This window comes from Neofelis nebulosa, chromosome 3 (assembly GCF_028018385.1).
Source record: "Neofelis nebulosa isolate mNeoNeb1 chromosome 3, mNeoNeb1.pri, whole genome shotgun sequence".
Classification (NCBI taxonomy): domain Eukaryota; kingdom Metazoa; phylum Chordata; class Mammalia; order Carnivora; family Felidae; genus Neofelis; species Neofelis nebulosa.
This window is the reverse complement of record NC_080784.1, coordinates 17,353,411-17,371,568: the sequence shown is the minus strand read 5'-3', so window position 1 is coordinate 17,371,568 and position 18,158 is coordinate 17,353,411. Positions and strand designations below refer to the sequence as shown.

Below are 18,158 nucleotides of genomic sequence, written 5' to 3'. Positions count from 1 at the left end.
CCTCAATGCTTTTATACCATTTTCTTTCAATAATCTATGTGGCTTTGGTTTTCCTTACTGATGATGTCTGAGGTTTTACTTGTATAGGAACTCCCAACTCAAAGGAAAAGACTGTTTTATGGGAAGGTCTTTCACCTCTCACCATACAGACTTTAGGACAACTCTCTGCCCCCCTCTGAGCAGACGTGTGAAAGCAGCAAAGGACAGTGCATACAACCTGATTCTATCAACCCCTCCCTTGAGTTGCCCTGTTGCCTCAAAATTACAATGTGCCTTGGGGCCTAATGTTGGTTTTTCAACATGGACACTGAAATCCTTGGAATTTAGATTCTTGTCTCCAAAGAAGTTTATTTGGTATCTCAGACCACATGGCAAAAGAAAACATGCATTTTAAACACACTGATCTTCTGGGTAACTTTTAAACAATACAAAGACAAAAAATTAAAAGAAAGAAATTTTTTAAGAAGGAAAACTAGGGGAAAAAAACAGAAAGAAAGAAAAACGCTTTGTAGCCAAAAGTCTGCTATGTGAGTGAAACATCTGCTAAATGAGGGATAAGAATTTTTTTTAATGAATTTCTTAGAATTGGCCAAGTGGAACAGTTTCTCGCCATGCAGTAGGCTTTTAAATGTTCTCTTTACTTTGAAGAAAACTCGTGTGTTAATTACATTGCTCTGTTAGCCTTTGCTTCCCTAGCCCAAGCAGAGGGTGTTTCCAAAGTCCTCTGCTAGGTACTGAGCTTGACGTTCCCTGGCACAGGGTCCCCGTGTGTTGTGTTCAGGTTAGGAGTAGAACGAGCCTAATCCTGTCAGGAGACTGCTTCAGTCCCAGCCAAGGAAGTGGCTCCTTACAGCGAACACAGTCTGCTCTCTGTACCCTACCTTGCCGGGAAGGAAAGCAAGTGGCCACAGGACAAGTTTTCAGAGGGCTGTAGCTACAGAGGATGCTATGGGTTAGGAGGTCCCTTTAGGTTAGGAATAGAGGCAAGATAAGTTCTAGAGTTTGAGTTTAGTAGGAAAACCTAGAGATGCGCCCTCTGGTTTTTATTTCCAAAAGTTGGGCATTTAATTGCTAGCTTTTTCCTTTCAAATCTGCATTTTAAGGAGTCTCTTCATCATCACATTTCTGCATACAAATTTTAAATCCTCCAGTTACTTTGAGCACGTGCTTCACTGCTTCCTAGGGCCTTTGAGGGTCTAGCATTTTCTCCCCCAGAGTACCAGGAAGCCTTGATTTGGCATTGATGAGCACAGATATATGCTGAAGGCAACATAAGTTTAGTTGCAGAATCCAGTGGCACCAAGATGAAGCCATTTGGAAGATGACAGACAGCCATTTCATTCTTCGGCAATTCATTTTTTTCTGTTTTGTTCTTGTTGAGTGGTTTTCTGTTTGTTTGCCTCTTTACTTCCCTTCACCCCTTAATTTTACTCTGAAACTTGGGATTGTTTGAATGTGAAACTCAAGGTGAAAGCTAGCCAAAGCCACTGAGTTTCACACAGGTTCCACATGAAAGAAGTATTCTACCCAGGCTTGCTCGAAACTTGGCCCATGTTTTACCAAAAGTTTCATGAATGTCAGTGAGCCTGGACTTGAAACATAATCCAAAACTGGTGACTTCTGGCGACTTTGAGGCTTTATTGTGTGAGTATAGAATCTGTCAAACAAGGACATCCATTATTTTCATATCTTCTACTGTAATTTCACGTGTACACACATTTTCCCCAATAAACTCTCATTTGTTCGGTGATATTTTAAGGCCAGGTTCAATCTTAATATGAATTTTTATAGCTGTGGTATTTAAACATTGGCAAATAGAAGTCTGCATTTCAAATTCCAACGCAGTCTGAACCACAGTGGTGTGAACATGTTGGTGTAATTCAGCTGAAGGAAGGAAGTCCCAGGAGAGTCATGGAATGTCTTTCTTTGCTTAAATATACCTCTGTGCTCATGAGGAACAAACAGTAACATTTTGTCCAGGTCTATCCGCTTGACAGTATGCCTTTTGTTCCCCCTCCAAAGGTGGTGTCAAATATATTGGTGGAAAAATAATAAACTTCCAGATATTTTTTTTTTTCACCTGCTCAACCGATACACTCCTAGGGAACATTGTAAGCATTGAAAAGTTCAGTACTATTACTTGTAATGTAATGTATACCGAGAATAAAGGAGTACTCAGCAGACCCAATTTCCTTCAGAAAAGCTGGGTGACCTAGAGCTGATGTGTGTATTAACAGTCAGATGGTGCAGGGTTTTGGAGGTGTGTGTGTGTGTGTTTATGTGTTCTAAGTAGGGGTAGTGGTGGGTAGAGAGGAAGAGGGGACTTGTGAGCTTTGCTCAGCAAATCTGTCACATCTGAAACAAAAAATAATCAAGCCCAGGATCTGAAAGCATTCCTTTCTTTTGTTGATCACATAAATACGTATTGGCTGAACACTGAATTGGGGGGAAGGGGACATATTATTTTTCTCATTGAAGATACCAAGGATTACATTCTGATCACTAGGATTCCAGAAAGGGTAAATAATCTCTAATAGAAACATGACCAGTTAGGAGACCTACATAGCTAGACATGAACTTGCATAAGTCAGTTTCAGAAAGATCTTAATGCTACTATGACCACTAAAGGTGCTAAGACAGCCAGAGAACTCAGATTTGATGATGTCTTTTTATTAGCTGGAGGGTTTCTGAACTCATTTGAGGCATTTTCCTCAAAATAAATTTGTAACCTCACTAAAGATTTAGTTTGACTAAATGTAGTGAGATTTACAGTCATTCGTTTATTATTTATTTTTATTTACTTATTTATTATAAGATTAAATTGCCATCAAAATACAGTTTGAAAATTTTATCATCTTATTCTTAAAATAGGCTTGTCAAAGATATAGTTTGCATTTTTGCAGGTGATGTACAAAATGACTACCTGATCCCGTACTAAATAAGGCCTTTGCAAAGCTGACAGTAACAAAGGTCTCCTGTGTAAGAGCTACATTATAACACTGACTTATTCATAATGTACTATATCTGATTTTGTTATCCCAAAACTAATACAATAGATGAAAGAAAGATGCACAAATGAAGGTGCTAGAGGAAATAAGAGAAAAAAATTGAGGGCCATTCTACCAGGGGGGGTTCTCCCTAAACACATCGTTGCTCCAAGACTCTGATATTTTGAAAACTATCCTCCATAATAATACATAAAGAGGGAAAAGTTAAAAATACCAGGCTGACAAATGCCCATCAACTGATGAATGGATAAAGAAGTGATTGATATGTATTGGGGGGGGGGGGGGATGTGTATGTGTGTGTGTGTGTGTGTGTGTGTATATATACATATATACATTCTTGTTCCATTCACATTGTTGCAAATGGCAAGATTTCATTCTTTTTGACGGCTGGCTAATATTCCATTATATATGTATGTGTATGTGTATGCACACACATACACACACACACACATATAATGGAATATTAGCCAGCCATCAAAAAGAATGAAATCTTGCCATTTGCAACAATGTGAATGGAACTAGAATGTATTATGGTAAGCAAAGTAAGTCAGGGAAAGACAAATGTCATATGATATAACTCATATGTGGAATTTAAGATACAAAATAGATGAACATAAGGGAAGGGAAAATAAGATAAAAACAGAGAGGGAGGAAAACCATGAAAGACTCTTAAATACAGAGAACAAACTGAGGGTTGCTGGAGAGGAGGGGGGGGATGAGCTAAATGGGTGATGGGCATTGAGGAGGGCACTTGTGATGAGCACTGGGTGTTATGTGTAAGTGATGAATCACTGGGTTCTACTCCTGAAACCATTATTACAGTATATGTTGACTAACTTGGATTTAAATAAAATTTTTAAAAAGGCTGAAAATAAACTTCAAATTTGTGCATATGCAAATGTTTCTTTAAATCACAAAAAAGACCGTCTTTCAAGAATGACTTCACTAGTCATTTAGGAACACAAAAATCAGTCACTTAAAAATCTTCTCTTGGGCTTACTTTATTGTCAGAAAAATGGAGTCCACGTAGTACTTATCCATTCTCTAAGGGTATATTATTATAGCCCATATTTATAGTATTGCATTATTTTTCTTAAAAAAAATTAGTGTAGGTGATAGTTATCAGTGACAGATACCATGGTCAGACCATGATGACACAACAGGCTCCCTGCCCAGATAGGGCCGAAGAGGATTATTTACCCAAACCAGATAAAACAATCATTTCTAGGAAAGTCATCCTTTTCTAACTAAATATTTATTTGTTATTTGGGGATTATAAGTTTCTCTGAAATAAGTATTTTAAATAATCCTTTAATAATTATAATACTAATGATTATAAAACTATAATACTATAATAATAATAATTATATAAAAAATATAATTTTAGTATTATAATTATTAATTCTCCTATCTATCTATCTATCTCCTCTCCTATCTATCTTCTATCTACCTATCTTCTCCTATCTATCCAAGATGGACTGTCAAAAAGTTGTGGGCAGAAACTGTGTCAGGAGATGGTGAGGTCTCCTGACCACTCTCATCCTGGGCTTTATCCTGGGGAATCAGGAAGTAGGAGACCCCAGTGACACTCTAAGTCTCTCCTATACCCATTAGGAAGAACAGCCCACTCGGGCCACGGGCTAGAGTTAGGACAGAGGTGGGAGGAGAAGGAGACCCCCTTCCCTCTGTACTTGGGAAGAAGGCCTTCCTAAGTTTCTTGGTTCAACTTTCTTTTCACCTGGCTCTTCTCTTATTTCCCCTTTTCTTCTTCCAGGAGAAACAAAGGTCTTCCCTGCAAATTTTGCCATTTTTGAGTTGTTGGAGGAGGAACAAAATCCAAGGGAGTTAGCTGTGGGGTCTATGGGATTCACACACGCTACAAGGCTAGCCCACGGCCACCTGAGTTAGAAGAACACTGCATGTGTGCCACCGGTAGAGCTGTGTTTAGGTACTGTTGAATAGTTCATACTAGGATGAAAATGAAGTAGATACGAGGGACGCCTTTCAGGTCAAAACAATATCCATGTTTTCAATGTTTATTTATTTATTTTGGAGAGAGGAAAAAAAGCGGGGGAAGATCAGAGGGAGAAGGGAAGAAAGAGAGTCCCAAGCTGACTCTGCCTTGTCAGCAGGGAGCCCGACATGGGGCTTGAACTCATGAAGCGTGATATCATGACCTGAGCCGAAATCAAGTCAGACATTCACAGCCGACTGAGCCACCCAGGCACCCCAAAATATCCATTTTTTTAATCAAACTTTTTATTTTAGAACAATTTTAAATTTAGAGAAAAATTGTGAAGATAGGGCCAGAGTCCCCATACACCCCCCACCAACTTTCTGCTACTATTAACCGCTGACACGAATATGGTAACTTTGTTACAATTAATGGACAATACTGATATGTTATTAGCTAAAGTCCATACTTTTTTCATACTTCCCTAGTTTATACCTAATGTCCTTCTTCTCTTCCAGGATCCCATCTGGAATATTAGGTTATTTCAGTCATGTTTTCTTCGTCATGTCCTCTTGGCTCTGACGGTGTATTAGCCTTTCCTTGTTTTTGCTGGCCTTGATAGTTTTGAGGAGTACTGGTCAGGTATTTTGTAGAATATCTTCCTATTGGAAGTTGTCCAGTTTTTCTCACGATTAGACTGGGGTTATGGGGTTTTGGAAGGAAGATCGCAAAGGTAAGGTGCCATTCCCATCACGTCACATCAAGTGCACATACTATCAGCATGAGGTATCGCTGTTGATGTTGACCTTGATCACCTGGCTGAGGGAGTATCCGTCAGGTTTCTCCACTGTAACATGAATCTTTCCTCCCCTTTCCTTACTGTACTCTTCCAGAGGCAGTCACTTTGAGCAGCACACGCTTAAGAAGTAGAGAGTTATACCCCTCCTCTTGATGGAGTATTTACATAAACTATTTGGAATTCTTCATGAGAGATTGTCTATTCTCCCCCAATTTATTTAAATTCAATCATTTGTATCAGTATGAGCACATAGATATATATTTTACACTTTGCATTATAATCCAATACTACTTAAGTAAAGTAGTGGCTCAAACTGCGTTGTGCAAATGGTTCCAGCTGTAGCCATTGGCCTCTCTTTCACTAGGCTCCTATGGCCTTTGACATAATCCCATCATTGTGAGGATTTTCCCCCTGGTACTGCAAGATACTTCAGGCTCATTTTATAGATTCCCTGTTCCCAGTCCTAGAATCAGCCATTTCTTTTTTTTTTTTTTTTTTTCAACGTTTTTTATTTATTTTTGGGACAGAGAGAGACAGAGCATGAACGGGGGAGGGGCAGAGAGAGAGGGAGACACAGAATCGGAAACAGGCTCCAGGCTCCGAGCCATCAGCCCAGAGCCCGACGCGGGGCTCGAATTCACGGACCGTGAGATCGTGACCTGGCTGAAGTCGGACGCTTCACCGACTGCGCCACCCAGGCGCCCCGAATCAGCCATTTCTTCAACGAGCCATGGTTCCTTTTATTTAAAAAATGATCCTGGAAACCAAAACCAGAACATCTATTTTAATTTTATTATTGAGAGACAAAGCATGAGCAGGGGAGGGGCAGAGAGAGGGGGAGACACAGAATCTGAAGCAGGTTCCAGGCTCTGAGCCGTCCGCACGGAGCCCAGCGTGGGGCTCGAACTCACAAACCACGAGATCATGACCTGAGCCGAAGTGGGATGCTCAACCGACTGAGCCACCCAGGCGCCCCTCTATTTTAATTTTTGAATGTGACATTATCAGTCACTTACTTTTTCACTGGAAAAAAACTTTCTTTTTGTATATGCACTCTCAGTCTGTAGCTGATAATATCTTGGTATGTACGTAAGGATAGCCTTTCTTGATTTTTTTCCAGAGTAGCAGGACACAGGCTGCCCACCTTTCTGTGATTTTGAAACAAATTTAATTCAATATGACCAAATTTGTTGTTTGTTGTTAGTTTTGGCGGGAGACTGAAAGTCTTAGATGTTGTCTTTAAGTCTTAAATGTACTATTGAAAGGCAGAAATCAGTTGTTTCTTCCTTACATAGATAAGAACATCTGAGAGAAGTAGAAACAAGAAAAGGAGACCAGCTGGTGTAGAGCATGAGCCGTCAGGACTGTTCCATACTGCCCTCTTCAACTAGCCTTTGCCCTAGAAACTAAAAGTCTGTCCACAAAATAACTGCGCCTGTAATTTAATTTACCATTCAGTATTATCAGAGATAATAGGTTGTATGTTGATTGTTTCACCAAATGCATAGCTATTTCATATTCAATAATTACTTTGATTTTCTTGGTTGTCTATTTAATCTAGGGTGCTATTACTCTTACCATGGAGTTGGTCATGCAGGCATTATGTTCCCCAATGTACACATGAGGACACAGACACCCAGATAAGCTGCCGCATCATCCTTTTTATGTCCCTAGCAAATAGCAAATGGTAGATTGGCTTTCATGTCGAGATTTTTAAAGTGTTCCATTCTACCCAGTTATACCATACAAAGGTATAAAACAGGTTAGAAATAATAGCCAAAGAATAATAAGAAAATGGCTAGTCCAAGCAATAAAGGAGATATTTCTGAATTATAACAAGTTTTAACTTTCTGTACTTCACTGAGAAAAAAACACAAGCAAACAAAAGCAAATCTGAAGGTTACAGAGAAAGCCATGAATGTGCCACTAGCATAATGACCAAAAGGCTATAACTAGGCTGATAGACACAAGATACAGGCAGGAAAAAGAAATAAGGTTTAGCAACTTGACACGGTTTAAGGAAAATACTGAGTTCTCTTACAGAAGGTCAATTCGGTATTAGGAAGTATAGTATGGAAACATTAATCTCTTGTTCTAAATCTAACTTTTGGCTTGAAAAAAAGAAACTGAATTTAGTTTAATGGAAAAGCACACGTCCAGCATGTGTTTTTAAAGCATTGCACTTTGAGGACTTTGGCTCGTTGCATATCCTGGTTCCAGTACAACTTTGAATTGGTTTAATTCCAGTGGAGCCATTGCTCTTGACATGCATTCAGCTCAGTGGTGCTTCTCTCATTCAATTTTGCAAACCTAAGAAATTTGGTCGGTTTTGAATTTAGCTCCAACTACAAGTTTTGTGCTTGTTTGAACTGACCATTTAAACATTTTAAAACCATTTTGCAGCACTCAACTTCTAGAACAAATTCTTACTGTTAAAAACACCCAAGAATGTCAAAAAGTTACATACGGGTACCTTATAAGTGGATTTCATGAACGTACAACCCAATACAGCTAAGAAATATACTTGTGATCTAAGATCAAAAATATTTTCTATTCTACATTTATCTTGTTTATTCTGAAAGCATTCACTCTTTTAAAAATGCTTAATATACTGAGACTAAAGACCATGGTTAAAAGTGGAAAATTATCCAAATGCAAATACGGCTATCTAAACATGCAGTTAGATTAGCAACCCTATCCTGTGGTCCCAGCAGAGCCACGTTGTAGAAGGTATGGCCTGGCATCTGACCGACCTTCACGTGCACATCTGTGAATAGACCAGAACAGTGAGGCTATACTGAAAGATTCAGCAGGACAGTGTTGGTGATAAATAAAGTTTTGTGCTAATTCAAGAGGGGTGTTAAATGTCAAACTAAGAGATCCAGGCCACATTCTCAAGTAGGAAGTGGTCATTATCCTTGACTCTGTGCAGGGCAATAAAAATGCTTACTTTTGGGAGAAGTAAGATAGCTTATAGAGTGTCAGCTCTTAGTCATGGAATTTAAAGAAGAAATCAAATTATTTGCTATAAAAATCATTTTATAATTGGGAATATAAAGTATTTTACATTTCTATTTAATTTATTTAACTAAAATTTTAAATAAACTATAAATTGCTTTTATAATTTGAAATAAAAGTTATTCACATACAATGTAAATTTTAACATGTTAACTCGTATAACAATGTAAACAACTGTTTATAAATTGTTTACTATAAAAATCAATATTTCTGACATGAAGTTGAATCATTGAAATTTTCCTTTTTATCAAGGAAAATATAATTATCTTCATTCAAGGCAGAATTAAACCAAAGTTAGATATAAACAAGTTTCTAAACTTTATATTGATAACACAGAAGGCCGTAGCTTATGATACAGTTTTCAAAAATAAGAAGAATAAAAAAACTCAGTGAAAAAGTAAATGCAGTAGGAATTAGATGATTTATTATGGAAAGAATAATGAAAGTGTTTTTTGTAAATATATATATATATTTTTTTAAGATGACTACGGATCTTTAACATAAAATACATTTTAGTTTGTGTTTGAGCAACTCTACTTTAAAAATTAATGAATGTATTTCATGTTCCAAAATTTACTTAGAGTTGGCATTCAGGCTTTGTCTCACATGGGGGGATTCATCACATAATAAGCACAGCTTGTGCAAAAACCTGTAAAAACGTGTCTAGAAGCAAAGTGATAATTTCTATGCTAAGCTGAGAAAATTTGATTGCAGTGAGGTTTTTCTCTTCCTTAGAACATTTTATCTATGTTGGATACTGAAATTAAACAAAAAGCATTGGGAGTTAAAAGTCATCTGTGTCCACATCAGAATTTTATATATTCACACATATCCTTTTCCTAATCAATATTCTGAATGACTAAATGAGAGCATTTGTGTAAAAACACTTGGCAGAAAACCATTTCGTGTTTCTCAGTGAACATTACTGCCTTATAAATTTAACACTTGACTGTACTTATTAATTTAAGAAGGATGGTCTGCATATAATTAAGAAAGGAAGAAAATTAGGAGTTTACTAGTAAAACCAAATACTGTTTTCAGCGACCACAGATAACTACTCCTACTGCCTTAAGCAATTTATATTTATTGAATGAGGTATTCTCATAAAGATCTTTTTATGCTGCTTCAGTCATGATTTCTGAGAGACTCTTTTTCCCATCATATGTGAATCATACAGGATTTGAGGGGTAAAACCTTACACTCTATGGACCGACCTCAATGCAGGAAAAACTGATGGCACCTAATCTTTCAAGAGAACAATTCATAACCAGACATAGAGAGGAAAGGCTTTCACCTTCAAAAAAAAAAAAAAAAAAAAAAAGGCATCCATCAAAACCCTGTATCAGGAAAGCACACAGAAACATATGGACTGAAAAATATGAAATTCAGACACTGGAGGCGGGGAGGAAGTTTCAATCAGGGAGATGTACAACAGGCTTTAACTGAATTCAAATGTCTTCTATTTTAAGATGAATGGTGGGTACGTGGATATTTGTTATATTATTCTCTTTTGAATGCCTGAATAAAGACCTTCATCAAAAAGTCTTTTCCCTCTATTTCCCATGCCTTAAGTTTAAGATGTATTCTGTAAGCAGGATATATTTTAAATATATTGCTCAGTTGCTAACATTGAGAGATAATATTAATTTTTTTTATTTAAACCAGGCCAGATTTTCTGAAAATTTACAAAGAGGAAACTACAACAGATGCCACCATGTTTGGCCTATATTTCTATATTTTTGCCTAGAGTCCAAAACTTCTTCCAATGGTGAATCAGAAAAGAAAATGAATTTAGTTCTTTAGCAGACAAGTATCTACTGTAAACCTACATTCAGGATCATTTTTCCTAATGTATCGTTCCACAAACATTGTTACATACAATTCTTAGAACCTACTAAATGTGTCTGGGGTGCCTTGGTCGCCCAGTCTGTTAAGGGCCTGACTCTTGATCTCGGCTCAGGTCATGATGTCACGGTTCATGAGATCAATCCCAGCATCAGGCTCTGTGCTGACAGTACGGAATGTGATTTGGATTCTCTCTCTCGCTCTCTCTCTGCCTGTCCCCTGCTCACCCTCTCGCTCTCTCTCTGTTTCTCTCTCTCTCTCTCAAAATAAATAAGTAAACATTTAAAAAAAGAACCTACTACATGTGATCTTTACTCTTTAAACTACTAAATATTTTGTCATTATGCTTTATGAGAATTTGTAATGGGGTTTGGATCTAGCAGGGAGTAAGTAAGTGTATTTTATCTTACATTTTTAACATTGGCTTTGGCCTAAGAGATGGAGAAGAAAGGATTCTTGTTTTAAGATTCTCTATGCAATGAAGGTAGGAAAAGTGATTTGATAACGTACATGCAATCCTCTCAGTTCCCAAGGACCAAAGGTACAGTTAGAGACGCATGAGTTCCAAGTTAACACGATACTGTGCAAAGTGAGTGCTGCCTATGTTTAATACAAAGACTTCACTCTGTAACTTAATACATTTCTTAAAATGTAATTTATTTAAAACATTTACATATTACAACTATTCCTTAATTTTTACATTAAGGGGGAAAAACCCCCTAATGATTTTTCATTACCATTTGGCAGGAATCAATATCTAATTTTGAGGATTTTAAAAAATATTTATTTGTTCGTCCATTCATTCATTCATTCATTCATTCATTTTATGCAATCTCTACACCCAATGTGGGCTCGAACTCACAACCCTAAGATCAAGAGCTGCATGTTCTTCTGACCGAGCCAGCCACGCACCCCAATTTTGAGAATTATTATTCTGATTTTTTTCTCTTTGTTTTATAGAGAGAATCATTCCAATATGCTCAATTGGAAAAGCTGGCAGACATTACTGTATTTTTAGAAGTTTTGACAAATGATGGATAGTACTGAATAATTTTTTTTTATTACAAGTAATTTTACATGTAGTCTGAAAACTCAGTACATGCCAAAAATTCATTATTTTAGGAGCATCTGGGTGGCTCAGTCAGTTAAGTGTCCAACTCTTATTTTCGGCTCAGGTCAAGATCTCGCTGTTTTGTGAGTTCAAGACCCATGTCAGGCTCTGCACTGGCAACATGGAGCCTGCTTTGGATTCTCTGTCTCTGTCTCTGTCTCTCTCTCTCTCTCTCTGCCCCTCCCCCACTAGTGCTGTCTCTGTCTCTATCAAAATAAAAAAACTTAAAAAAATTCTTTAAAGTTCATTATTTTAAATCATAAAATTCAAAGAAAAAATATTTTCTGTTTCTATCTAGGTAAATGCCATAAAAGTATATATATATAAATACTTAAATGGTTAAAAATAAACACATTGAGAGAAACAGTGTTCTAGTAACATAAAGAGTAACTTTGAACTTCCTCATGTCATTGTTACTAAAGGTAGGAAATGAATTATTACTAATACAGAGTTCTATTTGGAAACAAATATGAGAAAAGGACTTTCAGATTACTACCATTAGACAGTGCTGATTCTCTGACCTTCATTAGAATCCCTTCTCCTTTGTCTTTGGTGACACTGGAGGATATTCCTTCGGTCTCTCTGATTACTCCTCAGTTCTCCTACAGGAGCCTCTTTCTTTGTCTGACCTTAAAGATATCCCCTTGGGTTCTGTCCCTCGTGTCCAATTTCCTCTGATTTCACCTGTTTCTTCCTTCATGATAATCCCCAAATCTATGTCTCTACCCCTGATCTCTCTCCTGAGTTCCAGATTCACATTTCCAAGTAACTGGTAAACATCTCATGTAAATTTCTGCAGAGCACCTCAAATTTAATACTTTTAAAACTCATCATCTACCGTCTTCCAATCTGCTCTTTTTCCCCAGGACTATATTTTAATAACTGTGACACCAAGTTATTCAGAATCAGAATCTTAAACAAGGATTCACATTTTTCTTCATACCAACTGAAGTCACTACTCAGTGATTCTGCCCGCACGCATCTTCCTTGAAGCCAGAGTTATTTTACCAAAATAAACAAGATTTGCATGCAGATTTCCCATCTACCAAACTCCCCTGTCATACAGTAAATACATTCCCTTTGCTTTGTCTTCAGGCTTCAAGCACCAGGAAAGATGGCCATGTCAACCAAAGAAAGCAAATTCCGTACATGGTGTTTAGGCATCAGTAGCCCCGTGTTTTGCCAGATAAAAGGCATAGTTGGCAACTTTTCCAAACTCATTAGTAAGAAAAAGGTGTGGCTTACTGTGCCAGACATGGAACAGAGATCCAACGGCAGTCATGTTACTTATCTCAAAAAATGCTTTTCCTCAAGATTCTCCTTCTGACAGGGTAATGGCAGTGTTCACAAATCACCTGCTTTGTTGCGACTTATTATGTACCGATGTGATGGGTGTAGGCAGATGCTAAATGATCAGTGTTTTGCTAAAAAAAATTAATTGGGTATAGTCAGAACACAAAGTTTTAAACCACAAACTCCATATCATCCATGTGGTATAAAAGAAGTCTTTAAGAAAAAAAATTAAATCGAGATTTAAATCTAAAAAAAAAAAATGTGCATATAGTAAATAAAGGAAATAGCAAATAGTAAACCTAAATAGAAAATAGTAAAATAAATAAATGACCAAAGCAATATAAAAAGATGTTATGACAATAGTTCACTCAATAAATATGAAATGGTTTAAGGCATTAAAAGTTGTTATCTATGGTCACTTAACACACTGGCTTTACTAGTAAACTCCTAATTTCCCTCCTTTCATACTTATATGTAAGATCATTCTTTTTAAATATAAGTACAGAAGTGTTAAAAGTATGAAGCTACAATGTTCAGTGAAAATACAAAAACAAGAGATGGAATTATAAGCTGAGAATGGCCCTACTCATTGAGTTATTATGATAATTAAAGTAAATATAACTTCCTTTGCATAGCATGAGATAAAGGATAAAAATAGAAATATCAGTCTTCTGTGTCATCTAACATTTATAGCATCATTTGTCTTTCCAGCATTTAATCAATAATCATTTGTTGAGATCCTACTTGGTACTCTGTCCACAGCACAGTGGAGACAGTTATTGGAAGGTAATTGCTGTGGCCGCGTGATTGAAATTGTAATGAGACCTATGAATGAAAAATGTGGAGGACTATGAGAGCAGAGTCTGCAATTTTGAGAACCAAGGATCAATGACAAAAAGACTCTGGATTTGGAACTTAGTGAAATAATGGGGAAGATGAATTACTTGGGGGTAGGAATCAGAAGAGGTGTTGCGTTATTTCCAGAACGAGAGCCCCTTTTGTTAGCAGCTGAGAATGAAGAATAAAGAGTATGGGGATGATTCCTCCGAAACCTGATATAGCAGGACCACCGTTAACATCCACTCTCTAGATACAAGTACATTTGTGTGATGGCCTTTGGCTCTTGGAGAAAATATCATTAGAATGATAGCTAGCTGTGCTACCTTATACAAACCTCCGTGGATTACAGAGATAGTGTTGTATGCTCCTATTTAAATATCGAATGAGTATGATTTCTGAAATCACATATGAAAAATGAATGTGACTTTGGAGAAAAACTTCTTTCAGCTTTGAGTAAGGATTTTCAAGATAAACATCCAAGAAAAACCCTAACAGAGGCGTATTGAAACAAAATTTCTCAATGAATAAAGAGCTTACTGATTGCAGCTATGAATTTGAGTATTTTGACATGTGTTCAGGTGTTTGCTTTGAGGCATGTGAGTTAAAAGTGAAAGAAAATGTTTAAAGTTTTCTTTCTCACTTTTAACTCTATTTCAAAGAAACATGTAATTTCAACATAAAGGATATAGTTCTTCCATCGACTGAAACAAATATGTGTGCATGTAAATGAGGGAATTAAATCTTCTGGTTGGGGTTGTATCTGTGCATTTTTATTATGTAACTGAAATGGCATTCATTTAAAAGAAAATATTTTCTGCTTTAATAGTATGGTAACAAACTATTCAGAGTAGGATTGATAATGATTTTTTTCTTCTGCTCCTAACACTTATTCATGTTTTTGAAATCAGCAACAAGCTGATTTAAGAATGTCAGTATTGCTCTAGAAAATGCTGTTGAAATCACAAAGTGCATATCTGTATGTTTTTTCAGATTATTCCTTCCTTGTGCTGTGGCATAGTGTATTTTATGTAAGTTGAATATTTAATCTTAATTGATTGCTGAAGTTGACTCAGAATACTGATTACAAGTATAGGATTTAGCAAAATGTGATAAACTTTGAAATAATGTAAGAGTAATGTAAAAGGATAAAAGCAATTAATGGAATTATAACTATGGAATCTTACAGATTTATTGTACTGATGAACTATCTGAACTATCACCATCTAACTTTGGGTATTTATCACTATGTTAACTCCTAACAGCATTCATTCAAAGCACTGCTAAATCTTATCAAGTTATTCCATTTTCCATATTCTTTAACAATTCATCTATTTCAGAAATTTCTTAGGTCTTCTCTACTTAACTCCTCCAGTATCATGAGATTTTGTGAATTGGAACTATGTTCTCTCTACCCACTGTCATTATATATACCCTGTCATAGTCATGTGGCTCACTCAACCCTTAGAAAAAGACATCCCTTTTCCCATTCAACGCACACACACACACCTACACACAAATTTTATTCTGTTTCTCGACAGATCAAATGGAGCACCTTATCCCCATGTATGAAAAGAGTACAACAGAGCCTAATAATGTGTGGTATTGTGAGACCTTTTAAATTTTGACTTCTGGGTAGGAGAACGCACACCTGAGAAAAAAAAGCAATCAACTCTTGGAGGTTGTTAGTTGAAAGGTGCTTTCCTTATATGAGGCAGAAATAGTTTTCACTCCTACTTCATATCTTTGAGCCAGAAACTTATCTTTCGCTCAGGCTTTTGGCATACCACAGGATATGCTTCATATCTAAACTTAGAACACTGACGTCTTCATCACTGTAGAGACAAAACAGTCATTCACTCCCGCAGATACAATCTGAGCACCTTCCAAGAGGAAAGCACTGTTTGGGTGGTTTGAACTCACTGTGTGAACTCATGTGTTGAACTCACTATTTGAACTCATCAGTGAACAACACTGGTAAAAATTCCTGCCCCCAAAGAGCTTACATTACCTTAGGAAGAAACAAACAATAGAAGATAAAGAGGTGACTTATAGAGCAGGTTAAGACAGTAAGAGTGCTTTTAAAATATAGCAAGGTGGGGATTCCTGGGTGGCTCAGTTGGTTGAGTGTCTGACTCTTGATTTCCACTCAGGTGGTGATCCCAGCGTCGTGGGATCAAGCCCCACGTTGTGCCCCAAGTCAAGCTCCGCTTTGGGCTCTGCACTGAACACAGAGCCTACTTAAGATTCTTTATCTCCGTCCCTCCCCTGCTCACACTCTCTCTAAAAATAATTAATTAACTAGTTAAACTTAATTTAATACAGCAAGGTAAAACTTAAGTGTTCCTTCTTGTTGATGGTTGATTATTCTTTCCATAGATTTAAACTTACACTTCATTTAGATCCCATAGTGGCCATGCATCCCAAAGCCACTGGGCCATTTGAATACATAAGCACTACTATTTGAAGAAGTATGTATATTCAAGTCTGTTAACCTAGCACTGTGACAATAAGTGCTTCCTGCAGATGATTCTGACTCCTGAGATATATATATATATCCATATATATATATATATCCATATATATATATCCATATATATATGGATTATTTATACATATTTTAACATACATATAAATAATACATGTATTATTTATACATACAGATTATATATATATATATATATATAGGGATTATTTCAATGAACTATATAAAATGGGTATTGATAAATGCATTTACTAGAAAAGAACACTGAAGTGTAACGCGAGAAAAATTATTCTGATTTACTGGCAATTTGTGAATTACTGTTCAGGGCTGGGGTTTTTCTGTACCACTATTCTTACTAACGGTGTGAACAGTTGCATGCCTTGATGTCAGCAACACTAGGAACAATAGTCCCTCCCCAGCCCAAAATATATCAAATATAGAAGTCTTTATTCTGGCCATCACCCTCTTTGTTAACAATCTCTTGAAGTTTCCATTTAGTACATTCAATCACATCAGTGGGCCAACCAATTTGTGGAATATATTGCTTGAAAAATAACTCCCATAATAAGAGTTAATAAGAGAGCTATTATTATGGCATCATTTTTGAACATCTAACCTGTTACCATCCAGGTGTATATTTTGAACTGGAGGGAAAGCAGAGGTTGTAAGGACTTGAAATAGCTGAACTAATTTATATCCTTGTCTCTGTGATATGTTATACAATAGGGAGCAATTCTATACCAAATGGGTTTCTCTCCGCTAGACTGTTGTGCCTCTGTGTCTTGATTATGTTACCTCGAAGGAGTTAATACAGTGGTTCAAATTCCAAGGACTGAGAATAACTTAAAATATAATTGTCACGTTGGTACAAAGCAAGTGATGTTAAAGATAAATGCTATTTTCGGGGCGCCTGGGTGGCTCAGTCGGTTGAGCGCCCACTTCTGCTCAGGTCACGATCTCGCGGTCCGTGAGTTCGAGCCCCGCATCAGGCCCCTGTGCTGACAGCTCAGAGCCCGGAGCCTGTTTCAATTCTGTGTCTCCCTCTCTCTGACCCTCCCCCATTCATGCTCTGTCTCTCTCTGTCTCAAAAATAAATAAACGTTAAAAAAAAAAAAAAAGATAAATGCTATTTTCATACCTTGAAATTATTTTATAAAGGCATTAGCTTCTGAAGTCTCCTGAATACCAAGTTAACAATGAGAAGAAACAAAAACAAAAATCTCTAAATGCGAGAATGTACAGTTAAAGACTAAAATTTGATATGAGGCTTAGGTGTGTGTTTTCCTACCCAGAAATCAAAATTTAAAAGGCAGTGAAGGTATTTTGTCCTACTTTGCCTTCTTCACATACCATGAATTTCTTTTCTCATTTCTGAAGCTAATCATGAAACGACAACATAATCAGATGTTTCTTTTTATAAAGCCATGTTTCTTGAAGGGGCTTAGCACACTCTAAATATCTTACTTATGTCATAATAGAAGCTGTCAAAGTCCAGAGAAGTGAACTAAACTTGATAATGGCTTAAAGTCTTCTAGTAGAAGATCAGGTGCCCTTGGGGGGCCTGGGTGGCTCAGTCGGTTAAGCACCCAACTTCAGCTCAGGTCATGATCTCGCAGTTCATGGGTTCGAGCCCCGCATCTGGCTCTGTGCAAACAGAACCTGCTTTGGATTCTGTGTCTCCTTCTCTCTCTGTTCCTCCCCCTGATCACGCTCTGTCTCTGTCTCTGTCTCTGTCTCTCTCTCTCTTTCTCTCTCAAAAATAAAGATAGATTAAAAAAAATTTTTTTAACAACAACAAAAAAAGATCA

The 18,158-nt window shown here is 36.9% G+C and overlaps 1 protein-coding gene across 49 annotated transcripts in view; it reads left to right on the top strand.

Moving 5' to 3' along the window:
- Window positions 1-18,158, top strand: part of SORBS2 (sorbin and SH3 domain containing 2) — a 351,659-nt gene that overhangs the window by 166,781 nt on the left and 166,720 nt on the right. The gene's annotated exons all lie outside the window — the stretch shown is intronic.